Source organism: Chiloscyllium punctatum, chromosome 47, assembly GCF_047496795.1.
Source record: "Chiloscyllium punctatum isolate Juve2018m chromosome 47, sChiPun1.3, whole genome shotgun sequence".
Taxonomy (NCBI): Eukaryota; Metazoa; Chordata; class Chondrichthyes; order Orectolobiformes; family Hemiscylliidae; genus Chiloscyllium; species Chiloscyllium punctatum.
This window is the reverse complement of record NC_092785.1, coordinates 30,651,347-30,667,815: the sequence shown is the minus strand read 5'-3', so window position 1 is coordinate 30,667,815 and position 16,469 is coordinate 30,651,347.

Below are 16,469 nucleotides of genomic sequence, written 5' to 3'. Positions count from 1 at the left end.
TAACCTGACAATATCCCCCTTATAATATCCCTCCCTACAATATCTAACCTGACAATATCTCCCTATAATATCCCTCCCTACAAAATCTAACCTGACAAATCTCCCTATAATATCCCACCCTACAATATCTAACCAGACAATATCTCCCTATAATATCCCACCCTACAATATCTAACCTGACAATATCTCCCTATAATATCCCACCCTACAATATCTAACCTGACAATATCTCCCTATAATATCCCACCCTACAATACCTAACCTGACAATATCTCCCTATTATATCCCTCTCTACAATATCTAACCTGACAATATCTCCCTATAATATCCCTCCCTACAATATCTAACCTGACACTATCTCCCTATAATATCCCTCCCTACAATATCTAACCTGACAATATCTCCCTATAATAACCCACCCTACAATATCTAACCTGACAATATCTCCCTATAATAACCCACCCTACAATATCTAACCTGACAATATCTCCCTATAATGACCCACCCTACAATATTTAACCTGACAATATCTCCCTATAATATCCCTCCCTACAATATCTAACCTGACAATATCTCCCTATAATAACCCACCCTACAATATCTAACCTGACAATATCTCCCTATAATAACCCACCCTACAATATCTAACCTGACAATAACTCCCTATAATAACCCACCCTACAATATCTAACCTGACACTATCTCCCTATAATATCCCTCCCTACAATATCTAACCTGACAATATCTCCCTATAATAACCCACCCTACAATATCTAACCTGACAATATCTCCCTATAATATCCCACCCTACAATATCTAACCTGACAATATCTCCCTATAATATCCCATCCTACAATATCTAACCTGACAATATCCCCCTATAATATCCCTCCCGACAATATCTAACCTCACAATATCTCCCTATAATATCCCTCCCTACAATATCTAACCTGACAATATCTCCCTCTAATATCCCACCCTACAAAATCTAACCTGACAAAATTTCCCTTTAATATCCCTCGCTACAATATCTAACCTGACAAATCTCCCTATAATATCCCACCCTACAATATCTAACCTGACAATATCTCCCTATATTATCCCACCCTACAATATCTAACCTGACAATATCTCCCTATAATATCCCACCCTACAATATCTAACCTGACAATATCTCCCTATAATATCCCTCCCTACAATATCTAACCTGGCATTATCTCCCTAGAATATCCCTCCCTACAATATCTGACCTGACACTATCTCCCTATAATATCCCTTCTTAAAATATCTAACCTGACATTATCTCCCTATAATATCCCTCCATACAATAACTAACCTGATAATATCTCCCTATAATAACCCACCCTACAATATCTAACCTGACAATATCTCCCTATAATATCCCACCCTACAATATCTAACCTGACAATATCTCCCTATAATATCCCACCCTACAATATCTAACCTGACAATATCTCCCTATAATATCCCTCCCTACAATATCTAACCTGACATTATCTCCCTAGAATATCCCTCCCTACAATATCTGACCTGACACTATCTCCCTATAATATCCCTCCCTACAATATCTAACCTGACATTATCTCCCTATAATATCCCTCCCTACAATATCTAACCTGACAATATCCCCCTTATAATATCCCTCCCTACAATATCTAACCTGACAATATCTCCCTATAATATCCCTCCCTACAAAATCTAACCTGACAAATCTCCCTATAATATCCCACCCTACAATATCTAACCAGACAATATCTCCCTATAATATCCCACCCTACAATATCTAACCTGACAATATCTCCCTATAATATCCCACCCTACAATATCTAACCTGACAATATCCCCCTATAATATCCCTCCCTACAATATCTAACCTGACAATATCTCCGTATAATATCCCTCCCTAGAATATCTAATCTGACAATATCTCCCTATAATATCCCACCCTACAATATCTAACCTGACAATATCTCCCTATAATATCCCACCCTACAAAATCTAACCTGACAAAATTTCCCTTGAATATCCGTCACTACAATATCTAACTTGACAAATCTCCCTATAATATCCCACCCTACAATATCTAACCTGACAATATCTCCCTATAATATCCCACCCTACAATATCTAACCTGACAATATCTCCCTATAATATCCCTCCCTACAATATCTAACCTGACAATATCTCCCTATAATATCCCTCCCTACAATATCTAACCTGACATTATCTCCCTAGAATATCCCTCCCTACAATATCTGACCTGACACTATCTCCCTATAATATCCCTCCCTACAATATCTAACCTGACATTATCTCCCTATAATATCCCTCCCTACAATATCTAACCTGACAATATCCCCCTTATAATATCCCTCCCTACAATATCTAACCTGACAATATCTCCCTATAATATCCCTCCCTACAAAATCTAACCTGACAAATCTCCCTATAATATCCCACCCTACAATATCTAACCAGACAATATCTCCCTATAATATCCCACCCTACAATATCTAACCTGACAATATCTCCCTATAATATCCCACCCTACAATATCTAACCTGACAATATCTCCCTGTAATATCCCACCCTACAATACCTAACCTGACAATATCTCCCTATTATATCCCTCTCTACAATATCTAACCTGACAATATCTCCCTATAATATCCCTCCCTACAATATCTAACCTGACAATATCTCCCTCTAATATCCCTCCCTACAATATCTGACCTGACACTATCTCCCTATAATATCCCTCCCTACAATATCTAACCTGACAATATCTCCCTATAATAACCCACCCTACAATATCTAACCTGACAATATCTCCCTATCATAACCCACCCTACAATATCTAACCTGACACTATCTCCCTATAATATCCCTCCCTACAATATCTAACCTGACAATATCTCCCTATAATAACCCACCCTACAATATCTAACCTGACAATATCTCCCTATAATAACCCACCCTACAAAATCTAACCTGACAATATCTCCCTATAATAACCCACCCGACAATATCTAACCTGACAATATCTCCCTATAATAACCCACCCTCCAATATCTAACCTGACACTATCTCCCAATAATATCTCTCCCTGCAATATCTAACCTGACAATATCTCCCTATAATAACCCACCCTACAATATCTAACCTGACAATATCTCCCTATAATATCCCACCCTACAATATCTAACCTGACAATATCTCCCTATAATATCCCATCCTACAATATCTAACCTGACAATATCCCCATATACTATCCCTCCCGACAATATCTAACCTCACAATATCTCCCTATAATATCCCTCCCTACAATATCTAACCTGACACTATCTCCCTATAATATCCCTCCCTACAATATCTAACCTGACATTATCTCCCTATAATATCCCTCCCTACAATATCTAACCTGACAATATCCCCCTTATAATATCCCTCCCTACAATATCTAACCTGACAATATCTCCCTATAATATCCCTCCCTACAAAATCTAACCTGACAAATCTCCCTATAATATCCCACCCTACAATATCTAACCAGACAATATCTCCCTATAATATCCCACCCTACAATATCTAACCTGACAATATCTCCCTATAATATCCCACCCTACAATATCTAACCTGACAATATCCCCCTATAATATCCCTCCCTACAATATCTAACCTGACAATATCTCCGTATAATATCCCTCCCTAGAATATCTAATCTGACAATATCTCCCTATAATATCCCACCCTACAATATCTAACCTGACAATATCTCCCTATAATATCCCACCCTACAAAATCTAACCTGACAAAATTTCCCTTGAATATCCGTCACTACAATATCTAACTTGACAAATCTCCCTATAATATCCCACCCTACAATATCTAACCTGACAATATCTCCCTATAATATCCCACCCTACAATATCTAACCTGACAATATCTCCCTATAATATCCCTCCCTACAATATCTAACCTGACAATATCTCCCTATAATATCCCTCCCTACAATATCTAACCTGACATTATCTCCCTAGAATATCCCTCCCTACAATATCTGACCTGACACTATCTCCCTATAATATCCCTCCCTACAATATCTAACCTGACATTATCTCCCTATAATATCCCTCCCTACAATATCTAACCTGACAATATCCCCCTTATAATATCCCTCCCTACAATATCTAACCTGACAATATCTCCCTATAATATCCCTCCCTACAAAATCTAACCTGACAAATCTCCCTATAATATCCCACCCTACAATATCTAACCAGACAATATCTCCCTATAATATCCCACCCTACAATATCTAACCTGACAATATCTCCCTATAATATCCCACCCTACAATATCTAACCTGACAATATCTCCCTGTAATATCCCACCCTACAATACCTAACCTGACAATATCTCCCTATCATAACCCACCCTACAATATCTAACCTGACACTATCTCCCTATAATATCCCTCCCTACAATATCTAACCTGACAATATCTCCCTATAATAACCCACCCTACAATATCTAACCTGACAATATCTCCCTATAATAACCCACCCTACAAAATCTAACCTGACAATATCTCCCTATAATAACCCACCCGACAATATCTAACCTGACAATATCTCCCTATAATAACCCACCCTCCAATATCTAACCTGACACTATCTCCCAATAATATCTCTCCCTGCAATATCTAACCTGACAATATCTCCCTATAATAACCCACCCTACAATATCTAACCTGACAATATCTCCCTATAATATCCCACCCTACAATATCTAACCTGACAATATCTCCCTATAATATCCCATCCTACAATATCTAACCTGACAATATCCCCATATACTATCCCTCCCGACAATATCTAACCTCACAATATCTCCCTATAATATCCCTCCCTACAATATCTAACCTGACAATATCTCCCTATAATATCCCACCCTACAATATCTAACCTGATAATATCTCCCTATAATATCCCCCTACAATATCTAACCTGACAATATCCCCCTATAATATCCCTCCCTACAATATCTAACCTGACAATATCTCCCTATAATATCCCTCCTGACAATATCTTACCTGACAATATCTCCCTATAATATCCCTCCCTACAATATCTAACCTGACAATATCTCCCCATAATATCCCTCCCTACAATATCTAACCTGACAATATCTCCCTATAATATCCCTCCCTACAATATCTAACCTGACAATATCTCTCCCCATAATATCCCTCCCTACAATATCTTACCTGATAATATCTCCCTATAATATCCCTCCTTACAATATCTAACCTGACAATATCTCCCTATAATATACCTCCCTACAATATCTAACCTGACATTATCTCCCTATAATATCCCTCCCTACAAAATCTAACCTGACAATATCTCCAGCTAGAATATCCCTCCCTACTATATCTAACCTGACAGTATCCCCCTTATAATATCCCACCCTACAATATATAACTTGACAATATCTCCCTCTATTATATTAGTCCCTGTAATATCTAACCTGAGAATATCTTGCCTTATAATATCCCTCCCTACAATATCTAATCTGACAATATCTCCATATAATATCCCTCCCTACAATATCTAACCTGACAATATCTCCCGAAAATATCCCTCACTACAATATCTAATCTGCCAATATCTCCCAATAATATCCCTCCCTACAATATCTAACCCGATAATATTTCCCTATAATATTCCTCCTTACACTATCTAACCTGACAATATTTCCCTATAATATCCCTCCCTACAATATCTAACCTGACAATATCGCGCCTTATAATATCCCTCCCTACAATATCTAACCTGACAATATCTCCCTATAATATCCCTCCCTACAATATCTAACCTGACATTATCTCCCTATAATATCCCACCCTACAATATCTAACCTGACAATATCTCCCTATAATATCCCACCATACAATATCTAACCTGACATTATCTCCCTATAATATCGCACCCTACAATATCTAACCTGACAATATCTCCCTATAATATCCCTCCCTACAATATCTAACCTCACAATATCTCCCTATAATATCCCTCCCTACAATATCTAACCTGACAATATCTGCCTTTCACATCCCTCCCTACAATATCTAACCACACAATATATCCCTATTATATCCCTCCCTACAATATCTAACCTGACAATATCTCCCTATTATATCCCTCCCTACAATATCTAACCTGACAATATCTCCCTATTATATCCCTCCCTACAATACCTAACTTGACAATATCTCCCAATAGTATATCCCTCCCTACAATATCTAAACTGACAATATCTCCCTATAATATCCCTCCCGACAATATCTAACCTGACAATATCTCCCGATAATATCCCTCCCTACAATATCTAACCTGATAATATCTCCCTATAATATCCCTCCCTACAATATCTAACCTGATAATATCTCCCTATAATATCCCTCCCTACAATATCTAACCTGATAATATATCCCGAGAATATCCCTCCCTACAATATCTATCCTGACATTATCTCCCTATAATATCCCTCCCTACAATATCTAACCTGATAATATCTCCCTATAATATCCCTCCCTACAATATCTAACTTGACATTATCTCCCTATAATATCCCTCCCTACAATATCTAACATGACATTATCTCCCTATAATATCCCCCCTACAATATCTAACCTGATAATATCTCCCTATAATATCCCTCCCTATAATATCTAACCTGATAATATCTCCCTATAATATCCCTCCCTACAATATCTAACCTGATAATATATCCCGAGAATATCCCTCCCTACAATATCTATCCTGACATTATCTCCCTATAATATCCCTCCCTACAATATCTAAACTGACAATATCTCCCTATAATATCCCCCCTACAATATCTAACCTGACATGATCTCCCTATAATATCCCTCCCTACAATATCTAACCTGACAATATCCCCCTTATAATATCCCTCCCTACAATATCTAACCTGTCATTATCTCCATATTATATCCCTCCCTACAATATCTAACCTGACATTATCTCCCTATAATATCCCTCCCTACAATATCTAACCTGTCATTATCTCCCTATAATATCCCTCCCTACAATATCTAACCTGACAATATCTCCCTATAATATCCCTCCCGACAATATCTAACCTGTTATTATCTCCATATCATATCCCTCCCCACAATATCTAATCTGTCATTATCTCCATATAATATCCCACCCTACAATATCTAACCTGACATTATCTCCCTATAATATCCCACCCTACAATATCTAACCTGAAAATATCTCCCAATAATATCCCACCCTACAATATCTAACCTGACAATATCTCCCTATAATATCCCACCCTACAAGACCTAACCTGACAATATCTCCCTATTATATCCCTCTCTACAATATCCAACCTGACAATATCTCCCTATAATATCCCTCCCTACAATATCTAACCTGACAATATCTCCCTCTAATATCCCTCCCTACGATATCTGACCTGACACTATCTCCCTATAATATCCCTCCCTACAATATCTAACCTGACAATATCTCCCTATAATAACCCACCCTACAATATCTAACCTGACAATATCTCCCTATAATAACCCACCCTACAATATCTAACCTGACACTATCTCCCTATAATATCCCTCCCTACAATATCTAACCTGACAATATCTCCCTATAATAACCCACCCTCCAATATCTAACCTGACAATATCTCCCTATAATAACCCACCCTACAATATCTAACCTGACAATATCTCCCTATAATAACCCACCCTACAATATCTAACCTGACACTATCTCCCTATAATATCCCTCCCTACAATATCTAACCTGACAATATCTCCCTATAATAACCCACCCTACAATATCTAACCTGACAATATCTCCCTATAATATCCCACCCTACAATATCTAACCTGACAATATCTCCCTATAATATCCCATCCTACAATATCTAACCTGACAATATCCCCCTATAATATCCCTCCCGACAATATCTAACCTCACAATATCTCCCTATAATATCCCTCCCGACAATATCTAACCTGACAATATCTCCCTCTAATATCCCACCCTACAAAATCTAACCTGACAAAATTTCCCTTGAATATCCCTCGCTACAATATCTAACCTGACAAATCTCCCTATACTATCCCACCCTACAATATCTAACCTGACAATATCTCCCTATAATATCCCACCCTACAATATCTAACCTGACAATATCTCCCTATAATATCCCACCCTACAATATCTAACCTGACACTATCTCTCGATAATATCCCTCCCTACAATATCTAACCTGACAATATCTCCCTATAATATCCCTCCCTACAATATCTAACCTGACATAATCTCCCTAGAATATCCCTCCCTACAATATCTGACCTGACACTATCTACCTATAATATCCCTTCTTACAATATCTAACCTGACATTATCTCCCCATAATATCCCTCCCTACAATATCTAACCTGACAATATCCCCCTTATAATATCCCTCCATACAATATCTAACCTGATAATATCTCCCTATAATAACCCACCCAACAATATCTAACCTGACAATATCTCCCTATAATATCCCTCCCTACAATATCTAACCTGACAATATCTCCATATAATATCCCTCCCTACAATATCTAACCTGACAATATCCCCCTATAATATCCCTCCCTACAATATCTAACCTGACAATATCTCCCTATAATATCCCTCCCTACAATATCTAATCTGACAATATCTCCCTATAATATCCCAACCTACAATATCTAACCTGACAATATCTCCCTATAATATCCCACCGTACAAAATCTAACCTGACAAAATTTCCCTTTAATATCCCTCACTACAATATCTAACCTGACAAATCTCCCTATAATATCCCACCCTACAATATCTAACCTGACAATATCTCCCTATAATATCCCACCCTACAATATCTAACCTGACAATATCTCCCTATAATATCCCACCCTACAATATCTAACCTGACAATATCTCCCTATAATATCCCACCCTACAATATCTAACCTGACAATATCTCCCTATAATATCCCTCCCTACAATATCTAACCTGACAATATCTCCCTATAATATCCCTCCCTACAATATCTAACCTGACATTATCTCCCTAGAATATCCCTCCCTACAATACCTGACCTGACACTATCTCCCTATAATATCCCTCCCTATAATATCTAACCTGACATTACCTCCCTATAATATCCCTCCCTACAATATCTAACCTGACAATATCCCCCTTATAATATCCCTCCCTACAATATCTAACCTGACAATATCTCCCTATAATATCCCTCCCTACAAAATCTAACCTGACAAATCTCCCTATAATATCCCACCCTACAATATCTAACCAGACAATATCTCCCTATAATATCCCACCCTACAATATCTAACCTGACAATATCTCCCTATTATATCCCTCCCTACAATATCTGACCTGACAATATCTCCCTATAATATCCCTCCCTACAATATCTAACCTGACAAATCTCCCTATAATATCCCACCCTACAATATCTAACCTGACAATATCTCCCTATAATATCCCACCCTACAATATCTAACCTGACAATATCTCCCTATAATATCCCACCCTACAATATCTAACCTGACAATATCTCCCTATAATATCCCACCCTACAATATCTAACCTGACAATATCTCCCTATAATATCCCTCTCTACAATATCTAACCTGACAATATCTCCCTATAATATCCCTCCCTACAATATCTAACCTGACAATATCTCCCTCTAATATCCCTCCCTACAATATCTAACCTGACAATATCCCCCTTATAATATCCCTCCATACAATATCTAACCTGATAATATCTCCCTATAATAACCCACCCAACAATATCTAACCTGACAATATCTCCCTATAATATCCCTCCCTACAATATCTAACCCGACAATATCTCCATATAATATCCCTCCCTACAATATCTAACCTGACAATATCCCCCCTTTAATATCCCTCCCTACAATATCTAACCTGACAATATCTCCCTATAATATCCCTCCCTACAATATCTAATCTGACAATATCTCCCTATAATATCCCACCCTACAATATCTAACCTGACAAGATCTCCCTATAATATCCCACCGTACAAAATCTAACCTGACAAAATTTCCCTTTAATATCCCTCACTACAATATCTAACCTGACAAATCTCCCTATAATATCCCACCCTACAATATCTAACCTGACAATATCTCCCTATAATATCCCACCCTACAATATCTAACCTGACAATATCTCCCTATAATATCCCACCCTACAATATCTAACCTGACAATATCTCCCTATAATATCCCACCCTACAATATCTAACCTGACAATATCTCCCTATAATATCCCTCCCTACAATATCTAACCTGACAATATCTCCCTATAATATCCCTCCCTACAATATCTAACCTGACATTATCTCCCTAGAATATCCCTCCCTACAATACCTGACCTGACACTGTCTCCCTATAATATCCCTCCCTATAATATCTAACCTGATATTATGTCCCTATAATATCCCTCCCTACAATATCTAACCTGACAATATCCCCCTTATAATATCCCTCCCTACAATATCTAACCTGACAATATCTCCCTATAATATCCCTCCCTACAAAATCTAACCTGACAAATCTCCCTATAATATCCCACCCTACAATATCTAACCAGACAATATCTCCCTATAATATCCCACCCTACAATATCTAACCTGACAATATCTCCCTATAATATCCCACCCTACAATATCTAACCTGACAATATCTCCCGATAATATCCCACCCTACAATACCTAACCTGACAATATCTCCCTATTATATCCCTCTCTACAATATCTAACCTGACAATATCTCCCTATAATATCCCTCCCTACAATATCTAACCTGACAATATCTCCCTATAATAACCCACCCTACAATATCTAACCTGACAATATCTCCCTATAATTACCCACCCTACAATATCTAACCTGACAATATCTCCCTATAATGACCCACCCTACAATATCTAACCTGACAATATCTCCCTATAATATCCCTCCCTACAATATCTAACCTGACAATATCTCCCTATAATAACCCACCCTACAATATCTAACCTGACAATATCTCCCTATAATAACCCACCCTATAATATCTAACCTGACAATAACTCCCTATAATAACCCACCCTACAATATCTAACCTGACACTATCTCCCTATAATATCCCTCCCTACAATATCTAACCTGACAATATCTCCCTATAATAACCCACCCTACAATATCTAACCTGACAATATCTCCCTATAATATCCCACCCTCCAATATCTAACCTGACAATATCTCCCTATAATATCCCATCCTACAATATCTAACCTGACAATATCCCCCTATAATATCCCTCCCGACAATATCTAACCTCACAATATCTCCCTATAATATCCCTCCCTACAATATCTAACCTGACAATATCTCCCTCTAATATCCCACCCTACAAAATCTAACCTGACAAAATTTCCCTTTAATATCCCTCGCTACAATATCTAACCTGACAAATCTCCCTATAATATCCCACCCTACAATATCTAACCTGACAATATCTCCCTATATTATCCCACCCTACAATATCTAACCTGACAATATCTCCCTATAATATCCCACCCTACAATATCTAACCTGACAATATCTCCCTATAATATCCCTCCCTACAATATCTAACCTGACAATATCCCCCTATAATATCCCTCCCTACAATATCTAACCTGACAATATCTCCCTATAATATCCCTCCCTACAATATCTAATCTGACAATATCTCCCTATAATATCCCAACCTACAATATCTAACCTGACAATATCTCCCTATAATATCCCACCGTACAAAATCTAACCTGACAAAATTTCCCTTTAATATCCCTCACTACAATATCTAACCTGACAAATCTCCCTATAATATCCCACCCTACAATATCTAACCTGACAATATCTCCCTATAATATCCCACCCTACAATATCTAACCTGACAATATCTCCCTATAATATCCCACCCTACAATATCTAACCTGACAATATCTCCCTATAATATCCCACCCTACAATATCTAACCTGACAATATCTCCCTATAATATCCCTCCCTACAATATCTAACCTGACAATATCTCCCTATAATATCCCTCCCTACAATATCTAACCTGACATTATCTCCCTAGAATATCCCTCCCTACAATACCTGACCTGACACTATCTCCCTATAATATCCCTCCCTATAATATCTAACCTGACATTACCTCCCTATAATATCCCTCCCTACAATATCTAACCTGACAATATCCCCCTTATAATATCCCTCCCTACAATATCTAACCTGACAATATCTCCCTATAATATCCCTCCCTACAAAATCTAACCTGACAAATCTCCCTATAATATCCCACCCTACAATATCTAACCAGACAATATCTCCCTATAATATCCCACCCTACAATATCTAACCTGACAATATCTCCCTATTATATCCCTCCCTACAATATCTGACCTGACAATATCTCCCTATAATATCCCTCCCTACAATATCTAACCTGACAAATCTCCCTATAATATCCCACCCTACAATATCTAACCTGACAATATCTCCCTATAATATCCCACCCTACAATATCTAACCTGACAATATCTCCCTATAATATCCCACCCTACAATATCTAACCTGACAATATCTCCCTATAATATCCCACCCTACAATATCTAACCTGACAATATCTCCCTATAATATCCCTCTCTACAATATCTAACCTGACAATATCTCCCTATAATATCCCTCCCTACAATATCTAACCTGACAATATCTCCCTCTAATATCCCTCCCTACAATATCTAACCTGACAATATCCCCCTTATAATATCCCTCCATACAATATCTAACCTGATAATATCTCCCTATAATAACCCACCCAACAATATCTAACCTGACAATATCTCCCTATAATATCCCTCCCTACAATATCTAACCCGACAATATCTCCATATAATATCCCTCCCTACAATATCTAACCTGACAATATCCCCCCTTTAATATCCCTCCCTACAATATCTAACCTGACAATATCTCCCTATAATATCCCTCCCTACAATATCTAATCTGACAATATCTCCCTATAATATCCCACCCTACAATATCTAACCTGACAAGATCTCCCTATAATATCCCACCGTACAAAATCTAACCTGACAAAATTTCCCTTTAATATCCCTCACTACAATATCTAACCTGACAAATCTCCCTATAATATCCCACCCTACAATATCTAACCTGACAATATCTCCCTATAATATCCCACCCTACAATATCTAACCTGACAATATCTCCCTATAATATCCCACCCTACAATATCTAACCTGACAATATCTCCCTATAATATCCCACCCTACAATATCTAACCTGACAATATCTCCCTATAATATCCCTCCCTACAATATCTAACCTGACAATATCTCCCTATAATATCCCTCCCTACAATATCTAACCTGACATTATCTCCCTAGAATATCCCTCCCTACAATACCTGACCTGACACTGTCTCCCTATAATATCCCTCCCTATAATATCTAACCTGATATTATGTCCCTATAATATCCCTCCCTACAATATCTAACCTGACAATATCCCCCTTATAATATCCCTCCCTACAATATCTAACCTGACAATATCTCCCTATAATATCCCTCCCTACAAAATCTAACCTGACAAATCTCCCTATAATATCCCACCCTACAATATCTAACCAGACAATATCTCCCTATAATATCCCACCCTACAATATCTAACCTGACAATATCTCCCTATAATATCCCACCCTACAATATCTAACCTGACAATATCTCCCGATAATATCCCACCCTACAATACCTAACCTGACAATATCTCCCTATTATATCCCTCTCTACAATATCTAACCTGACAATATCTCCCTATAATATCCCTCCCTACAATATCTAACCTGACAATATCTCCCTATAATAACCCACCCTACAATATCTAACCTGACAATATCTCCCTATAATTACCCACCCTACAATATCTAACCTGACAATATCTCCCTATAATGACCCACCCTACAATATCTAACCTGACAATATCTCCCTATAATATCCCTCCCTACAATATCTAACCTGACAATATCTCCCTATAATAACCCACCCTACAATATCTAACCTGACAATATCTCCCTATAATAACCCACCCTATAATATCTAACCTGACAATAACTCCCTATAATAACCCACCCTACAATATCTAACCTGACACTATCTCCCTATAATATCCCTCCCTACAATATCTAACCTGACAATATCTCCCTATAATAACCCACCCTACAATATCTAACCTGACAATATCTCCCTATAATATCCCACCCTCCAATATCTAACCTGACAATATCTCCCTATAATATCCCATCCTACAATATCTAACCTGACAATATCCCCCTATAATATCCCTCCCGACAATATCTAACCTCACAATATCTCCCTATAATATCCCTCCCTACAATATCTAACCTGACAATATCTCCCTCTAATATCCCACCCTACAAAATCTAACCTGACAAAATTTCCCTTTAATATCCCTCGCTACAATATCTAACCTGACAAATCTCCCTATAATATCCCACCCTACAATATCTAACCTGACAATATCTCCCTATATTATCCCACCCTACAATATCTAACCTGACAATATCTCCCTATAATATCCCACCCTACAATATCTAACCTGACAATATCTCCCTATAATATCCCTCCCTACAATATCTAACCTGGCATTATCTCCCTAGAATATCCCTCCCTACAATATCTGACCTGACACTATCTCCCTATAATATCCCTTCTTAAAATATCTAACCTGACATTATCTCCCTATAATATCCCTCCATACAATATCTAACCTGATAATATCTCCCTATAATAACCCACCCTACAATATCTAACCTGACAATATCTCCCTATAATATCCCACCCTACAATATCTAACCTGACAATATCTCCCTATAATATCCCAGCCTACAATATCTAACCTGACAATATCTCCCTATAATATCCCTCCCTACAATATCTAACCTGACATTATCTCCCTAGAATATCCCTCCCTACAATATCTGACCTGACACTATCTCCCTATAATATCCCTCCCTACAATATCTAACCTGACATTATCTCCCTATTATATCCCTCCCTACAATATCTAACCTGACAATATCCCCCTTATAATATCCCTCCCTACAATATCTAACCTGACAATATCTCCCTATAATATCCCTCCCTACAAAATCTAACCTGACAAATCTCCCTATAATATCCCACCCTACAATATCTAACCAGACAATATCTCCCGATAATATCCCACCCTACAATATCTAACCTGACAATATCTCCCTATAATATCCCACCCTACAATATCTAACCTGACAATATCCCCCTATAATATCCCTCCCTACAATATCTAACCTGACAATATCTCCGTATAATATCCCTCCCTAGAATATCTAATCTGACAATATCTCCCTATAATATGCCACCCTACAATATCTAACCTGACAATATCTCCCTATAATATCCCACCCTACAAAATCTAACCTGACAAAATTTCCCTTGAATATCCCTCACTACAATATCTAACCTGACAAATCTCCCTGTAATATCGCACCCTACAATATCTAACCTGACAATATCTCCCTATAATATCCCACCCTACAATATCTAACCTGACAATATCTCCCTATAATATCCCTCCCTACAATATCTAACCTGACAATATCTCCCTATAATATCCCTCCCTACAATATCTAACCTGACAATATCTCCCTATAATATCCCTCCCTACAATATCTAACCTGACATTATCTCCCTAGAATATCCCTCCCTACAATATCTGACCTGACACTATCTCCCTATAATATCCCTCCCTACAATATCTAACCTGACATTATCTCCCTATAATATCCCTCCCTACAATATCTAACCTGACAATATCCCCCTTATAATATCCCTCCCTACAATATCTAACCTGACAATATCTCCCTATAATATCCCTCCCTACAATATCTAACCTGACATTATCTCCCTATAATATCCCTCCCTACAAAATCTAACCTGACAAATTTCCCTATAATATCCCACCCTACAATATCTAACCAGACAATATCTCCCTATAATATCCCACCCTACAATATCTAACCTGACAATATCTCCCTATAATATCCCACCCTACAATATCTAACCTGACAATATCTCCCTATAATATCCCACCCTACAATACCTAACCTGACAATATCTCCCTATTATATCCCTCTCTACAATATCCAACCTGACAATATCTCCCTATAATATCCCTCCCTACAATA